The sequence below is a fragment of the Bactrocera neohumeralis genome, chromosome 4 (assembly GCF_024586455.1).
Source record: "Bactrocera neohumeralis isolate Rockhampton chromosome 4, APGP_CSIRO_Bneo_wtdbg2-racon-allhic-juicebox.fasta_v2, whole genome shotgun sequence".
NCBI classification, from domain to species: Eukaryota; Metazoa; Arthropoda; class Insecta; order Diptera; family Tephritidae; genus Bactrocera; species Bactrocera neohumeralis.
Genome location: NC_065921.1, coordinates 57,101,696 through 57,118,472, shown reverse-complemented (window position 1 = coordinate 57,118,472; position 16,777 = coordinate 57,101,696).

The window sequence follows — 16,777 nt, the reverse complement described above, 5'->3', positions numbered from 1 at the left end:
TTTGTCTTTGCTTCTTGATTTCTTACATTTAAAATTCCCTCTCTTACAATGCTTCCGCTGTTTTCTTCCCTATAATATACTAGGTCAGAGTCATCTGGTACTACTATCTTTCTTTCATTTAAGTTTTCGTTTTCGAAGTGCATAGGGAGTGTCTTGTTACCGATCTTTATTTCGTTCTTTTTATAATCGATACAGGCATTTAGTGGTCTCAATATATCGTTACCTATTAGACCGTCAAAAAAGTTATGAAATTTTATTATATAAAATTCTATTGGTTTATTAGTTCCAATGTCGCTAAATTCTTCGAACATGGGTACTATTGCCTTTTTGTCAACGTAAATTCGATGTTGGAGAGTTTTAATTAAAAGTGGGCTAGTTGGATGAATTCTTTTGGGGTCGCAGATACCCGGATTTAAAATGGAGTTTGTTGCGCCTGTGTCTATTATAAGTCTTATAAAACCTATCTTTGTTTTTATTATTATAAATGGTAATTTATTCTTGAGGCTGATTCCTGAAAATTTTCAGCCACTTCTATTTTTCCTATGTCCATAGGTTCCGGTTGGTTTCTGAAATTTGGTCTCTGGAAGGATGGGTTTTGAGGACTAGGGTTTTGTGGGTTTGCTTGTTGGTATGGCTGGGATTGTTGGTAATTTCTTCCGTTATTTTGGGGCATTGGTTGGAAATTCCTTCTGTTGAATAGTTGTTGGGAATTCCCGTATTGTGTTCTATTCCTACTGTCTTTTTTATTGTATTGTGTATTGTTTCTATAGTCAGTATTCCTATTACTTGAATGAGTTTTAAATTCTGTGCTGTTGTTCACGTTATTGTTCCCTGTGTGTGCGTACCCGGCTTGGAACAGTATGTCCATAGCATGTTCCAAGTCTTCTGGGTTCCTACAGAAAAGGATTGATTTCATTGGTTCAGGAAGTTTGTTTTTAAAGATATTGAGGGCAGTGCGCTTGTTGTTCATCGCACTCTCTCTAGTTGCTTCGGTTTCTCCTAAAATGGTTACTAATTTGTTATTTAACCTGTGTAACCTGGTTTTCATGTCGTTGTAAAAATCTAAAGTGTTTGTTCTAAAGGTCACGCTACGTAATTCGTCAAAGAGTTCTTCGCAAGAACGTCTATCCCCGAAATTATTCTGTAGTATGTTTTTAATCTCTGTCCATGAGGTCGCGTGGCAGTTTATTTCTATTGCCTGTCTTGCTTTTCCTTTTAGCTTTGATTTTATTAAGTCCGAAAAAACTAGTTGGGACAGTTCGTCATATGTTTGTAGGTGTGGGTGTATTCGGTTAATAAGTGTGGTGAATGTCTGCAGGTCTCTTGAGTCGCCACAGAATTCAGGTAAGTTATTAAGATATTTTAAAGGGTTTATAGTAAGAATGTTTTGAGCTGGTACTGCCATTTTATTTCCCTTTTTTTTTATAGGTTCGGGAGGAAGAAAAAAGAAATTCTCTCTAATAATATATTTTAAATAATGTTTCTTTGCTTGGGTTTTTATCAAGGTTACTTTATGTAGGAACTCTTGCAACTTTTTGATTTCTTGTTTTCCAGACGTATATTTTAATTTTCTTTCAATTTCTTACTCTATGCTAATTTTATCAGTTACATACAGTTAATAATAATAATAATAATATATAATATAGTTAATCGGATTCTCACTTTCTGATGTTGTTGTTGAATATTATATTGCTGTCTGCCTGGCTCTGTGTTGGGTTCGAAGTTGATCTGGATGTGTTTCCAAGGATGGAAAAAATATTGTCACTATGGTGAGTTTAAAGTTGATTAGGATGTGCAGTTGGTTTCTGGTGTTGTTGCTGAATATTATATTGCTGTCTGTCTGGCTCTGTGTTGGGTTTGAAGTTGATCTGGATGTGTTTCCAAGGATGGAAAAAATATTGTCACTATGTTGAGTTTAAAGTTGATTAGGATGTGCAGTTGGTTTCTGATGAGTTGTTAAAATGGGTATATCTTTATATTTCGGTTGTTGTCTGAAATTATCATCGATAAGAGTAAATCTTTTTTACCCTTTTCTTCACCCCCTTTTTGTATTATTTTCGAAAAATTTGTATGTTTTAAAGGATTCGTTCTTCAATCTTATGAAGTTCAAATGTCACTTTCACTAAACGTTTTCGCAGAAATATTTTGTATATTTTAAAGGATTCGTTCTTCAATCTTATGAAGTTCAAATGCCACTTTCACTAAACGTTTTCGCAAAAATATTTTGTATGTTTTAAAGGATCCGTTGTTCTTTTTTTTTCTACCCGTTACGAATATAGAAATATTCAATATCCTTTCTTATGTAACTTGATTTTAAATTTTTACACACAAGGATACACGGGTATCCTACCGACTGCGCCACTTTTTTCACCGAAGTGATGAACAACGACAAATTAAACAACTGAGTTGAAGGTTTAATCGATAATCAGCATTCCGTTTTATTTTGTGCTTTCTTAAATACTAATATTTTGCTTTCTTGCAATAACTTAAAAATAAATGCTTGCGTAAAAATTCTTAGGAAATGTGTCTTGTGCATTTTGCAAAGTAATACAGTTAATAAAGTTATTATACATTTTGTTAACTGTTGCATTTTCGTTAGCGGAAATGCACTTGAATGAACAATAAATACAAATTATTAAAATTCTTCGGGGTTGTTGACTGTTGCATTTTCGTTAGTGGAATTAGTGGTACATTTTATTAACTGTTGCAGTTTCGTTAGCGAAAATGCACTTGGACAAACAATTCTTTGGAAAACTCAATTAATAAATATTCGTATTCTTTGAAAATAGTATTCTTTATAACAGCAAATCTTGTTTTATCTAATTTATGTACCAGACCGTATTGCTATTAGAGAAAGTTACTTATTTACAACAAAATATCCTAAAGATTGACCGATTTTTTCGGGGAAAACCTAAGCTTTAGCAATTGATATCTTTGTATTTTGTATTACTATGGACAAAGAAGAGTAAGACTTTGCTCATAATCTGAAAATTATTTTTTTTTCTAATCCCCGAAACAGTTGTTAAAGTAAATCTCCGGAAGAGCCTTCAATGCGCGTAGCGACTCAAGTTTAAGGTCTTCAATTGACTCAAGACGGTTTTCCCGGAACGGTCCTTTGAGTTTGCTGAATAGCCAGACGTCACACGGAGTTAAATCGGGCGAAGATGGTGATTATGGCACGATATTGGTTGAAAATTTCGAGAAAAACTAACGAACAATCAATGCAGTATTCGACGGTGCATTATCGTAGTGTATAAACCAAGAGTTGTCGGCCCATAATTTCGGGCTCTTTTTACAAATAGCCTCACGTAAATGATACATAGCACTCAAACAGTATTCCTTGTTAACAGTTTGGTCGGTCGGAGGTTCGGAGTGCAACACACCTCGCTAATCAAAGAAAACTGTCAACATAACTCTAATTTTTTACTGCTTCGAAGTATTTTTGTTTTGCCTTCGGCTCATATTGTGACGATATTCGGCCGATTGATTGTCGATTTCCGGGTCATAAGCATAGATCCAAGACTCATCCCCAGTAACTATACGTTTCATGACATACTAATAGTCGGAGAGCATAGTTCCACATTTGCTAACGGGACGGTGTTTTTCGAAAAAATTGAGGGATTTTTGAACCCATCATGTTTTCACTCTATTAAAATTCTATTCTATTTTCTCTATTAAAATGCTGTTCACTGATCCTTCCGATATTCCAACGATGCCAGTAAGATCTCTGTCTGTAAATCCTCGATTCTCAATCCTTTATTTTATTGACGTGTTCATCATTAGTTAATGTTGATGGTCGTCCTGGACTTGGTTTGTCGTCAACGCATTCTAGGCCCTCTTTGAATAATTTGTATTAAACAAAAGAACTTGCTCGCAACAAACAATTACAATATTGCTTTCAAAGAAAGATATTTATTTTCATAAAAATATCTTAAATACTGACCGATTTTTTAGGAAAAAAAACCTCAGTTACAGCAGTTGAAGCCATCATATTTTGTAGGTGCGTGTTTGGTATAAATAGATAGATTTCGACACATTTTTTTACCAAATTTTATTTCGGTATTTTCATTGGTGCTTCATTTAGGTGGCATATTTCAAGGACATTATTCGTGCAAAGTTTCATTCCGCCCATTTTCGCACTGGAACATAGAAATGTTTATGTAGTATTACAAGGTGTGTTCCAAAGTAGACAGGACATTAAAAAAAGATCAGAACAAATGGTTTTTCGGCAAAATCAATTTATTTTATACAAGATAGTCTCCTTCTGCTTCAATCATTAACCACTCCCCGTATTCACCTGATATGGCACCACGCGACTTCTTCTTTTTCGGAAAAATGCATTTGCCCATGAAAGGAAAGCGTTGTTCACATTTGGTCACTTCGCCCTTCTCTTACGTCGGGGCGTGGGCGCAAATCAGCGATATGTTGAAGAAATTCGCGTTGACGCGGATTGTGGCTAGACGTTCATCCACTGGTGTGACTGACAGTACTCGGTGACGGATTCTTTCTCCTACCACGAGTCCTACACCAAATTTGCACTTCTTTATATGTTCATTGTAGTAAATGCCGGAAGGACCTACTCGTCTCAGTCCTTATCCGGTCCATCGCATTTCTTGGACGGACGGACGGACATTCCAGGTGCATTCCCTCAAATCGTAATCTTTTATTCGTTTGCCATGGTCGTCATAAAAAGGGGGTCTCTCATCCGAGGCTTGTTGTTCTTCTTCAATGACTACGTTTTTTAGGTGGCGGGTCCCAAACCGAGCGCACAACCCTGCGGAGGGGATGTTTTGCCTTCTCACTTTAGCTCGTCTTCAAACGGATGTTCTTAGGATACTTGGTCAAAGACGTGAAGTCGTGAGCTACTAGAACCATATGTAAAAGAATTGTTTCTGGTCATTCCCAAGTGAATAACGATCAGAGGGCTTTACTGACTTGCGTGAACTTCTACACATGACTCCATCCTCCAAAGTAAGTGACACGAAAATGTGCGAGAAAAGGCAGAGAAAGAGTGCGAGCAATAAAAATATAGCGTAAAAAAAAATTAAATCAAAACTAAGCGGCAATCAACAGCGAGTTAGCGCCACATAGCTGTAACAGCAGTTGTTAACGTAGTATCAACTATTGTGTCATCATCAAGCGGTTGCATGCCACAAACACACATGTGCATACTCATGTCAGCGCACTAGCATACATGCAACCAGTTGACGCCTCAAATTGTAATGCACTTCTGCTTTTTTGCAAGAGGTGCCTGGTTGACTGACTGACCGACAGTTGTGGTTGTTTTAGTTATTTGTGGTTGTTGTTGCTTATGCTGCTACTGACAACGCATTGTGACACAGACTCTTCGTGTGCAATCTAGTGCTAACTACTATAGAAAAATGTCTCCCGACTATATGTAATATAATATATAATGTAATATAATATATAATGTAATACAATTTTTGCTATTAAAGTGTCAAAGCCCCAGCTATTGAAATTACTGTGGCGGGTGGCATGTGCGGCAGCTGCTGAGCTTCTAGTATGCCACGAACAGGTGCAATAAATGATGTTGCTGCATAATTTACCTCAAAGCTACATGTTTCGAGCATCAGCAAGCACAAAGAATGCTAATTTACAATGGTTTTGAAGGTTGGAATTTTTTTTAACTACATACATACACCGGGCTTGCCACACTATGAGCTACTGAGGAGTGGAGGAGAGCATTTGAAAAGAACAAAAGAGAGGAAGAGTAGTGAAGATGGTAATTATACCCTGAACAGGGTACATTAAGTTTGTCACGAAGTTTGTAACACCTAGAAGAAAGGGTCGGAGACTCTATAAAGTATATATATAAATGATCGGTATGTCGAGCTGAATCGATTTAGCCATGTCCGTCTGCCTGTCTGTCTGTATATATACGAACTCAGTCCCTCAGTTTTTAAGATATCGTTTTGAAATTTTGCAAACATCATTTTCTCTTAAAGAAGCTGCTCATTTGTCGGAACTGCCGATATCGGACCACTGTAACATATAGCTGTCATAAAAACTGAACGATCGGAATCAAGTTCTTGTATGGAAAACTTTCACATTTGACAAGATATATTCACGAAATTTGGTATAGATTATTTTATAAGGCAACAGCGTAATTTTCGAAGAAATTGTTCAGATCGGTTAACTATAGCATATAGGTGCCATACAAACTGAATTGTTTAGATCGGATTACCATAGCATATAGCTGCCATACAAACTGAATGATTGGAATCAAATGCTTGCATGGGAAACTTCCTCATTTGACGATATTTCTTCACGAAATTTGGTATGAGTTATTGTTTATAGCAATAATGTAATATCAGAAGAAATTGTTCAGATCGGATTACTACAGCATATATGTAGCTGCCATACAAACCGGACGATCGAAATTAAGGGCTTGTATGGAAAACTTTCGCATTTGACGTGGTATCTTCATGAAATTCGGCATGGATTACTGTTTAAGGTAACAGTATTACTATAGTATATAGCTTCCATACAAACTGAACACATAGTTACTAACAGAAATGCACCTGTGAAGGGTATTAACTTCGCAACCGAAGTTAACGTTTTTTCTTGTTTTTTGAGTAAAATTATGTATTAGTTCCTGTAATGTGGAAAGCGCTAATAACAACAGATCCGGTAGATAGGAGTATGAAATCCATCATCTTCTCACAGTATTTGTCCCCATTTTTTGGCCTCAATTGTTTTAGTTTAGTTAGTAGTCTTGCTTAATCCCAAATCCACAGATTTAGATTACCTTGTCCCGAATGCGCCTCAGTTTTATGTTTGTTATACCATTAATATGGCATATAAGTTTCCGACGAAACATATAACCCTGCGAGCACTTTCCCATTAATTCGCCTAAAGACCTTAAAGGGTTATATATTTACAGTTTGAAGTCCGAAAAAAGAGAATTTTCCAGATTTTTTCCTGAGAAATTTTTTAAAGTTATTGATCCAAAAATTATACATATTATGGTAATTTTTAACTGTATTTTAAAGCTTAGTATTAGTAAACGCTTTTATTTTGAAAGGATCTACAGCTGATCTCCAGCAGCTCCTCTCAAAAAAGTAGTTTTGCCGTGACCACAACATCTCGGATTGAGATTTGGTGACAACCAAACAGATTTCGTTAAAGTAATTTTAAGTATTATAATTAATCGAAAGAATAAGCAAACAAATTTTTTTGTCGAAATAGCGGTTTCTCAAAATGAAATCTTCCATAGTTACTAAAAAATATATTTAGGAAGCTCGTGTTAAAATTTGAGGCTAATGCGTTTAGCCGTTTTCGAGTTACATAATGTATATTGGTCACCGATTTTGAAAACATCATTTTAAAAATGCGTTTGAAGTTTAGAATGCACTTTCAAGCACTCTGAAACGCTTTTTCAAATTTGAGTGTAACTTGGAGAATATTCACCGAAGGGAAATATATATACGTTAAGAAAAAAATATATATAAACAAAATCGATTTTTTGAAAACTTTTTTTACTAAATGGATATAACCCCTGAAAACTTTCATGTGTCCAGGTCCCTTTTTCTACTGAATAATCACGTTTTTCCAGTTTTCTTTCCGTTTTGAACCATGCCAGTTATGATGTTTTCCGCATTCGGGGACCGAATAAAGTAAGCAGCGTATTACGCCTCGGTTTGTCTCAGTTTATGGTATGAAAAATGTGTATTCGGAGTCATCCTTGATCGCATCGTTGTATATACTTTTACAAGTTGCCTTTTCAACTTTTACTATTACATTTAGAGATTCATAACGTATCCGTACACAATAAGAATTTGTGTAGTTTTTGTTATATAATCCATCTTACTTTATTTTTTGTCACTTGGACCACACTTTTGTATTTTTGATTAGCCCAGCCTAATATGACGTTTCCGCTCTCAACGAATTTGCCATTCTTCAAGGTTATGGTTCTTTATATCCATTGTTGTGATGAAAATTGTTCCTTCAACGTCCACATTTTCTTTCTTCCGCTTATTATCGCTACAGCTTCGCCTGAAACTGTGTGGTATGCCGCTACAACCCTTAGAACATTTGTTTGATATACATTTTCTAGAGCTTTACGTCTGTTATTGTTCTCAGTGAAGCAGTTCATAGCTCTGCTCCGTAAAGAAGACGTTTGGTGTGGTGGACTTTATAATCTTACGTTTCAGTTGTGTCGATCCTTCGATGTTCGCCATCAGCCTGCTAAGTTAGAAATTTAGTTTAGACTCCTTTTTTGCAGCGTGTTGGATTTGTCTATTATAAGTAGTCAGAATATGCTTCTCTCTTAGCAATACTTACCCCGTTTTTCAGTGGAAACTGTAAGACTTTGCACGCAAAGCCACATTTGTGCTCTGATCATCGTTTTCTTTACTGGCGTAGACATCGCTTACGCGATTATAGCCGAGTTAACAACAGCGCGCCAGTCATTTCTTCTCCAGGTCCTTCACTAACTGGTCTTTCCAACGAAGTGGAGTTTTGCTTCCCTCGGCGGGTATTGCGTCGAATACTTTCAGAGCTGGAATGTTTTCGCTCATACGTACGGCATGACCTAGCCAGCGCAGCCGCTGTCTTTTTATTCGCTGAACTATGTCTGTGTCGTCGTATATCTCATATAGCTCATAGTTCCATCCAATGCGATATTCACCGTGGCTAACGCGCAAAGGACTATAAATCCTTCGCAAGAAGCTTTCTCTCGAAAACTCGCAACGTCGACCCATCAGTTGCTGTCATCGTCTATGCCACTGCACCGCATTGCAGGACGGGAATAATGAGTGACTTATAAAGTTTGGTTTTTGTTCGTCAATAGAGGACTTTACTTTTCAATTTCCTACTTAGTCCAAAGTAACACCTGTTGGCAAGAATTGTCCTGCGCTGGATTTCCAGGCTGACTAAATATGAATCCAAGAAATTTGATAAATTAACAAGTGAACCAAATGAAAAAAAGATCCATGGCGACTGAATCCAACCAACCCTTTCACTTTCAGAACCAATAAAGGAGGCAGCCAGAATAAAGGAATACAATGGCACTAAAGACTACGTCGTCTTTCATAAAGGAGGTAGAACTAATTCTCCTCCTTTTCAACAACAATTTGCCACTGCAACGATTCATCTTTGAGCGTTATGTGAAAAATAAGATCCAAACACCCGCCCTTCATGCAATAAGGACACTAGGACAAGAATCCACATGGACATACATTAAAGAAGAGCTGATTAAAAACTTCGGTGTAAAGGAAACCTACGACAATTTGTACCACCAAGCAGTAAACCTTAAAAATTATAATGTAAGCTTTTATTTTTTAATCTCAGAAATATTTTAGACAAATTAAACACTAAATACGAACAAGATAATAATAAACCTTCAGAATATAAGCCATCAATAAATGACCCGCTAATACTAAAAAGTATTATCCATAGTAGAAATATAACGTGTCTTAGGTGCGTATATTATTTATTAAAAGAAACAGGTATGGTAAAAAGATACTACAGTAGGCCGAATATACAGAACAGGTTTATACCAAACAATAGACAACAGTCACAATACCTACCACAACATAGAGTTTCTCAAAATAATAACTTACAAACATTTGCGAATAACAACAGCCATAACTTGGGACAGTTAGGTTAAAATAATAATAATCTAAATAATAACTAAGGGTCATTTCGGCAACAATTTCCAAATTCCCAACGAATTAGGCAAAGCCAAAATAATAAAATGGGTTGGGGTCAAAATTCTGCTTTTTTGGAAATTCTGCATTCATAATTCCGGAAGTCGGAACACCGGGAATCAAAGTTATGGAAGTCAATATTCTGGAATTCAAAATTCTGGATAACGAAATTCTAAATTGCAAAATTCTGAATGGCAAAATTCTGAATGGCAAAATTCTGTAATTAGTGATTAAAAATACGTGTTGATAACAAAAAAGTGCGCACTTTTTTTGTTATCAACACGCATTTTTAATCATTAATTACAGAATTTTGCCATTCTGTAATCATATGTTTTATAGCCTAGTAAGTAGTTTTTTACAATTGCATGATTGTATTTGTTGCTGTTATTTCTTTGTTTGTTGTTGTTCATTTACTTTTTTGTACTACCATGATTGTATTTGTTATTGTTATTGCTTTGTTTTTTGTTCTTCATTTACTTTTTGTACTACCATAATGATTTAGTTTACTATGTACCTACATATACATACATATATGTACTGACTAAGCAATGTGTTACTGCAATTTCATTACAAAAAACGTGCTAAATATTTTTGTGAAATGATGGAAAATATAACTGTGGTGAAGTCCAATAAAGGAAAAGACATGTTAAACGTCGACGGCTACTTCTTCTATGTATTTGGAACGAAAAAATAAGAAAACATTTATCTGGACTTGTTCTGAACGAATTAAAAACAAATGTACCGTGCGTATTGTCACACAATTCGATGGTGTGAACATGTTATACGAAAAAAAAGAAATGAACATTCTCATGATCCATTAATGTAGTATCTATTTGATCTGTATTTGTTAATAATGTTGTTTTTGTCTTTCCGATAAACATGTTTGAATTTTGGAATTATTTTGGAAGTTATGTTTTGTTTATGTTATAATATTATTGATGTATAAGCAAATTTAAATAAGATACACGATTTGGCTCCAATTTTGGGGAAAAAATTTCCATAAATAATTCTGGAAAACGTAAATTCCGGAATTATGAAAAACCAGAATTTTGAAATGCAGCCAAAAAAGGCGAAGGAATTGCGGAATTCCGATTTCCAGAATTTTGTCAACCCAGAATTTTGATTCCAGAATTTCGACTTCAGAATTCTAATTTTAGAATTTTGACCGTTTCCCTAATAAAATAACACAAATGGAAGTGGACCACATTGAAACTATTGACGGTGAAGAGATAAAGTTTCAATATCAACCCGAGAATATAGTTTACCGATAATAACAATAAATAAAACAAGAATTAGGTGCTTACTACCACTTCTTTACTCAATAAAAACCTTTTACCACAATATCAAGGCAAAAGACTAATACAACCATTAACTTTTAACACTATTAACGGAATTTTTAGTATCAATGAGAAAATCATAACTCCCCTGCCAATCGAATTTAACGAAAAAAATGTATGTGTTGGAAATTGACTACTTTTAGGAATAAAAAGTTTGATGCTATAATAGGTCAAAATATTTTAAAGCCATTCTCAGCAATTATTAATCTAAACGAAGAGTACGTCGAAATAAATAATATTAAAACTAAATTCGTTGAAAGTTGTCCATTTCAATAAAACGTAATAGAACCGTTAAATATTTCTCCACCCAATGAAGAAGTTTTAGTAAAATTAACTAGGGACGATATGAATACAGAGGAAAAACTGATAAACCAAAACTCAGATTTATTCTTTCAAGAGGGGCATACTCATGAAATACAACATGATATAGTAACCACAACAGACAGACCAATATATTCTAAAATATATAGATATCCTCCAATCCATGAAGAGGAAAGTAATGAACAATTGAGAGATATGCTGAGGCAGGGTATCATTAGAGAAAGTTCATCTTCCCACAATTCTCCTTTATGGATTGTTCCTAAAAAATTGGACAATTCAGGAAAGAAAAAATGGAAGATTTTAATTGATTACAGAGCCCTAAATGAAATAAGTGTCAGTGACAAATTCCCAATACCAAACATAGAAAATATGTTGGAAAAATTGGGCCGTGCACAATGTTTTACAAAAATTGATGTTGCAAAGGGTTTTCACCAAATTCTCATTAAAGAAGAGAACAGAAAAAAGAGCTTTTTCCACATCCATAGGACACTACGAATTCGTCCGAATGCCTTTTGGACTCAAAAACGCTCCCTCCGCATTTCAGAGGCTCATGAATTCTGTATTAAGGGTCTACATAAATTAAACATGTGTTGTTTATTTCGACTCTACTCTACTTCGACATACTCTTGTAGAACCCCCAAAGGGGATCTAGTGACTGATGCCCAGAGCATACTTAAATTATGGAGGGAACACTTCTCCAGCCTGCTGAATGGCAGTGAACGTACAACGCCAGGGGAAGGCGAACCCGATTCCCCAATCGATGACGATGGAGCAGACGTTCCATTACCCGACCATGAAGAAGCTGGAATAGCAATTGCCCGCCTGAAGAACAACCAAGCGGCAGGGGCCGACGGATTGCCGGCCGAGCTATTCAAACACGGCGGCGAAGAACTGATAAGGAGCATGCATCAGCTTCTTTGTAAAATATGGTCGGTCGAAAGCATGTCCAACGATTAGAATTTAAGTGTGCTATGCCCAATCCATAAAAAAGGAGACCCCACAATCTGCGCCAACTACCGTGGGATTAGCCTCCTCAACATCGCATATAAGGTTCTATCGAGCGTATTGTGTGAAAGATTAAAGCCCACCGTCAACAAACTGATAGGACCTTATCCGTGTGGCTTCAGACCTGGAAAATCAACAACCGACCAGATATTCATCATGCTCCAAATCTTGGAAAAGACCCGTGAAAGAAGAATCGACACACACCACCTCTTCGTCGATTTCAAAGCTGCTTTCGACAGCACGAAAAGGAGCTGCCTTTATGCCGCGATGTCTGAATTTGGTATCCCCGCAAAACTAATACGGCTGTGTAAACTGACGTTGAGTAACACCAAAAGCTCCGTCTGGATCGGGAAGGACCTCTCCGAGCCGTTCGATACAAAACGAGGTTTCAGACAAGGCGATTCCCTATCGTGCGACTTTTTCAATCTGCTTCTGGAGAAAATAGTTCGAGCCACAGAACTAAATAGAGAAGGTACCATCTTCTATAAGAGTGTACAACTCCTGGCGTATGCCGATGATATTGATATCATCGGCCTCAACACCCGCGCCGTTAGTTCTGCTTTTTCCAGGCTGGACAAGGAAGCAAAAGAAATGGGTCTGGCAGTCAAGGAGGGCAAGACGAAATAACTCCTGTCATCAAACAAACAGTCGTCGTACTCGCGTCTTGGCACTCACGTCACTGTTGACAGTCATAACTTTGAAGTTGTAGATAATTTCGTCTATTTAGGAAGCAGCATTAACACCACCAACAATGTCAGCCTGGAAATCCAACGCAGGATAACTCTTGCCAACAGGTGCTACTTCGGACTGAGTAGGCAATTGAGAAGCAAAGTCCTCTCTGGACGAACAAAAGCCAAACTCTATAAGTCGCTCATAATTCCCGTGCTGCTATATGGTGCAGAGGCTTGGAAGATGACAACAACTGATAAGCCGACATTACGAGTTTTCAAGAGAAACTTCTGAGGAAGATTTATGGTCCTTTGCGTATTGGCCACGGCGAATACCGCATTTGATGGAACGATGAGCTGTACGAGATATACGACAACTTTGACATAGTTGAGCGAATTAAAAGACAGCGGCTACGCTGGCTATGTCATGTTTTCCGGATGGATGAAAACACTCCAGCTCTGAAAGTATTCGACGCAGTACCCGCCGGGGGAAGCAGAGGAAGAGGAAGACCTCCACTCCGTTGGAAGGACCAAGTGAAGAAGGACCTGGCTTCGCTTGGAATATCCAATTGGCGCCACGTAGCGAAAAGAAGAACGACTGGCGCGCTGTTGTTAACTCGGCTATAATCGCGTAAGCGGTGTCTACGCCAATTAAGAAAAAGAAGAAGTTTATTTCGACGACATCCTAATATTTAGTAGGACAATACATGAACACGAACAAAATATCAAGAAAATTTTCAATGCGCTACGAAATCATTATTTAAAAATTCCAATCGACAAATATAATTTCTTTGCTAAATCCACGGAATATTTAGGACATATTCTAACCACTGATGGGATCAAGCCCAACCCAAACAAAATCGCAGATATCTCAAATATAAAGTTACCTGAAACCTCTAAACAAATTAAATCCTTTCTTGGTATCACAGGATACTACAATAAATTTATAAAAGACTATGCAAAAATTGCACATGGAATGACAAAATATTTAGAAAAGGATATTAAGTTAAGAAAAAATTACCCACAATATATAGATGCTTTCTATAAGCTGAAACGACTTCTAATTGAGACACCAATCCTTCGTTAACCCGATCTTAAGAAAAAATTTAGATTGTGTACAGATGCAAGTGAGGTTGCGATTGGAGCAGTTTTAACGCAAGACCATCATCCAATAGCTATGCTAGTAGGACACTAAACGAACCTGAAAAAAATATTCCACAACAGAGAGAAAGCTCTTGGCTATCGTATGGGGCTTTAATTATTTCAGACCATACGTATATGGCAGAAATTTTGACCTCATGACTGACCATCAGCCACTTAAATGGTTGCAAAGAAAATATAAATGGAAAGATATAAGCCCCAAGTTGCAACGCTGGCTGCTTAAACTAGGTGAATATGATATTAACATTGGATAATGAATATATTAAAGGCAAAGAAAATATGTACATTAGCAGTCATCGACTAGCTAAGAAAGCGATCGGACGTGTTGATTTCAGAAAACGCTCTCTCGTGCACATCTCAATAAATCCGTGTCTACTCGTTGTTATAAAAAAAAAAAAACGGAAAACAAAATACAAAAAAGAAAAAAAGAAAAAACACACCAACAAAAAAAATGGCTCCTGGGCCGCCGGATAAATCTTCCAACAGATTTGCCTTGCTATCAGAGGATGTCAACTCTCCAAAAAGATCACGGATTGACTTGCAAGCCAAAAACTTTCCAAAATTACCAACTATAAACAAAACAGTGAAAAATTCCAAATATTTAGTGATCTCTCTAACTGATACTTACAAAAGACTTATTAAACTTAGCCCATTGGCAATCAAAAAAGGACTTGAATCTATTTCTAAAGAAATCGATTCCATTTCGAAACTTAGAGATGGAAACATCTTATTCCTTGCAAACAATGCTAAATTCACTAAAAAAAATTTTTAAATCAAAAGACCTTTGTGGTATGTGTGCAATATCAGTGAAACTGCACGCTAGTTTAAACTCAGTAAAAGGTGTCGTTTTCAAAAAAAAAATTTTGCCGAAGTGGACGAAAAAGAACTTATTAATGAGCTAAGCTCCCAAGGAGTAACAAGTGTATACAAGTTCACCAAACTAGCCAAAGAAAAAACAATTCATACTGGCTTCATTGTCTTAACTTTCGACAGATTTCAACTACCTAGTGAACCTAGGGTACAAACTAAAAATTAAACCATACATACCCAACTTCATGAGATGTAAAAACTGCCAAATACTTGGTCATACCCGAAAATGGTGTAAAAATAACTCATCTTGCCCCGTTTGTAGCCCACCGCCCCATAGCGATACAATATGCAGCCGCATAACATGTGGAAATTGTGATGATGATAAAGTGATAATCGAGATTTCATTATCCGTCATTTACATATTTTTCAAATACCGTATTTGTGTAAAGTTTTATTCCGCTATCATCATTGGTTCCTAATGTACATATACATATACTCATATTATACAGAAAAGGCATCAGATGGAATTCAAAATAGCGTTATATTGGAAGAAGGCGTGGTTGTGAACTGATTTCACCCATATTTCGTACATGTCATCAGAGTGTTACGAGAATATTACATACCAAATTTCATTGAAATCGGTGTAGTAGTTCCTGAGATATGGTTTTTGGTCCATAAGTGGGCGACGCCACGCCCATTTTCAATTTTTAAAAAACCCTGGGAGCAGATTTTTTCTGCAATTTCTTCCGTAAAATTTAGTGTTTCTGACGTTGTTTGTTAGTCGGTTAACGCACTTTTAGTGATTTTCAACATAACCTTTGTATTGGAGGTGGGCGTCGTTACTACCCGATTTCTTCCATTTTTGAACTGTATATGGAAATGCCTGAAGGAAACGACTCTTAGAGTTTGGTTGACATAGCTATAGTAGTTTCTGAGATATGTACAAAAAACTTAGTGAGGGGCGGTGCCACGCCCACTTTTCCAAAAAAATTACGTCCAAATATGCCCCTCCCTAATGCGATCCTTTGTGTCAAATTTCACTTTGATATCTTTATTTATGGCTTAGTTATGACACTTTATAGGTTTTCGGTTTTCGCCATTTTGTGGGCGTGGCAGTAGGCCGATTTTGGCCATCTTCGAACTTAACCTTCTTATGGAGCCTAGAAATCCGTGTACCAAGTTTCATCATGATATCTCAATTTTTACTCAAGTTACAGCTTGCACGGACGGACGGACAAATGGACGGACGGACAGACGGACGGACGGACAGACAGACAACCGGATTTCAACTCTACTCGTCACCCTGATCACTTTGGTATATATATCCCTATATCTAATTCTTTTTGTTTTAGGACTTACAAACAACCGTTATGTGATTAAAACTATAATACTCTCCTTAGCAACTTTGTTGCGAGAGTATAAAAACATTAGAAAAGATCAGCATGGGCGAGGCGCGCCGAAAATATAAAGAACAACACCCTTTACAAGTGGGCATAACTGTACCCTTTTCGCAAATAATTAACCACTCTCATCACAAACAAACAAACCAAGCAGAAACCGAAGGCATATCATCAATAAAAATTCAAAAACAATCCAGTACAACAAATGCATCGGCACTTACAGTGCATCACCATCCAAAATCTATCAACTACAAATCAATAGCCAATGAACAAAACAGCACTCAACACAAAGACGGTCATACAACACAAAATTCTAATAACAACAATATCACCAATCAAACTTCTCAAGAGCAATTGATCTCACTTCTTTCTCGTTACACATCTCATATCAACGATATCTCCGA